This window comes from Gossypium arboreum, chromosome 6 (assembly GCF_025698485.1).
Source record: "Gossypium arboreum isolate Shixiya-1 chromosome 6, ASM2569848v2, whole genome shotgun sequence".
Classification (NCBI taxonomy): Eukaryota; Viridiplantae; Streptophyta; class Magnoliopsida; order Malvales; family Malvaceae; genus Gossypium; species Gossypium arboreum.
In genome coordinates, this window is record NC_069075.1 from 64006729 (window position 1) to 64009040 (window position 2312).

The 2312-nt window shown below is 36.8% G+C and overlaps 1 non-coding gene across 1 annotated transcript; it reads left to right on the forward strand.

Moving 5' to 3' along the window:
- Nucleotides 1-853: 853 nt before the first annotated feature.
- LOC128294956 (small nucleolar RNA R71) lies at nt 854-960 on the forward strand. The gene has a single exon (XR_008285263.1). It is a non-coding gene; the product is annotated as a small nucleolar RNA R71 (small nucleolar RNA).
- The last annotated feature ends 1352 nt before the right edge of the window (nt 961-2312 follow it).

A 2312-nucleotide genomic window follows, 5' to 3' on the forward strand; every position in this document is an offset into this window, starting at 1 on the left:
TCTTTACTTAGCAGTTTCTGGTCATTGTGGTGCACCTCACCTTTACCTTTACTTACCACAGTTTCTTGCCTCAGTTTCGGTTCAGGTGCAACTAACCTTTCTTCATCTTGAATGGTAATTGCATTGAATTTCTCCCTTAGGTTAGATTCAATGTTACTCGGCAGGCTACTTTGTGGTCGTTCAGATATCAATTTAACGAGCTGACCTATCTAAGTTTCAAGCCCTTGGATCGATGATTGTTGATTTTTAAGTGTTGTCTCGGTATTCTGAAAACGAGTTTCTGGAACTGAGATGAATTTTGTTAGCATCTCCTCAAGGTTCGGCTTTTCTCTTACTGGTAAGGCTGTTGTTGGAAGCCTGAAGGTGGTAGTGGTCTCTGATTCCCTTGGCCTCCCCATGAGAAATTTGGGTGGTTCATTCATCCTTCATTGTAAGTATTACTATAAGAATTATTTTGAGATCGGGATTATTACCCATGTAATTTAACTGCTCGTTCTCTAGGTTGTGGCCATAGGGTGGGTATTCTGAATTGCTGGATCCACCTGCATTTACTTTGCACTGCATTACTGGGTAAACCTGTGAAGAACCAAGAAAAATGTCAATTTTTCTATTCAAAAGTTCTACCTTATTAGAGAGCATGGTGACCAAATTGACGTTAAAAATACTGGCTGTTTTTGTTGGTTTTGTCCTTATGACTTGCCACTGATAATTATTCAGTGTCATCTCTTCTATAAATTCATAAGCATCCTCAGGTGTCTTATTATTGATAGTTCCACCAGCGGCTGTATCAATCATCTGTCGAGTCAAAGGATTCAGGCCATTGTGAAACGTTTGAACCTGTAGCCAGAGTGGTAACCCATGGTGAGGGCATCTTCTCAAAAGATCCTTGTATCTCTCCCATGCATCGTCTAATGTTTCTAAATCCATCTGCACAAAAGAAGAGATATCATTACATAATTTAGCCATTTTAGTCGACAAGAAATATTTTAATAATAACTTTTCGATCATTTGTTCCCAAGTAGTGATTGACCCTCGTGGTAATGAGTTCAACCACTGTTTAGCGTTATTTCGCAACGAAAAGGGAAACAACCAAAGGCGAATGGCATCATCAGAAATGTCATTGATTTTAAAGTGTCGTAAAACTATAAGAAATTCGCCAAGTAAGCATTAGGATCCTCGTCCTGCAAACCATCAAACTGAACAAACTGTTGGATCATTTGAATGGTGTTAGGTTTTAGTTCAAAATTATTTGCAGCAATAGCAGGCCTAACTATGCTCGATTCAGTTCCTGTTAAAGAAGGTTTAGCATAATAATACATAGTACGCAGAGCAGGATTCTGATTAGCAGCAATCGCAGGATGTAGCGGATTTTCTTGGTTTTCAGCCATCTCCTTGGTTGTGGTTGAAGTATCATCCTCTTGCTCTTCCTCTTGTATCTTAAGCTTCGCCTTATTTCTTTATGGTTTCTGCGAACTGTGCAATCGATCTCACTATCAAACAGTAATGGTCCCGATGGGTTTCTTCTAGTCATACACTATAAAAACCTGCTAGGAACGAATAAAAAAAATTAGAAAAGAAAATAAAAATTTAAATTGAAAATAAAGTAAAATGGCTAAAGTAATAAAAATCGAGTGTTCCTAATATCTTAGTTCCCCGAAAATAGCACCAAAAACTTGATACGTGATATTCGCGACAGGTTTTAAAGATTTATAATTAATCGTTCTTGAAACTAACTATTATCACGATGAAGGCAAGTGTACCTATCGAACAGTAGTATAACTTTAGCAAGACTGGATTGTTGAACCCAAAGGAACCAAGAGTACTAGTAATTACTTTTTTTTATCTAGCCTAAAAATTAAGGGATTTGTTTATCTAAACTACTTGACTAAACTAAGGGTGCATAGAGAGAAAATTGGGAAAAAGCTTTTGGGAAAACTCGATTGATTAAGACAATACGCAAGGAAAAATCCACCTAGACTTCACTTGTTATTTAACTCTGAATCAGACGATTTATTCATTTGACTTGATTCGTAGAAATCCCTAAGTTATATTATTATCTCTCGAGACAAATATCATCTAACCCTAGGTTGATTAATTGAAATCTCTTTCTGATTAACGCCCTAGTGTTACATTAACTCGATCTATAGATCCCCTTATTAGGTTTCACCCTAATCTGGAAAAATCTTATCACCCTATCTCTAGACGTGCAATCAACTCCGCTTAATTAAGATAAATTTACTCATAGACAGGGTCTTTTCCTCCTCTGAATAGGAGCATTAACTTGAATCAATATCCTAGAATATTAAAACAAG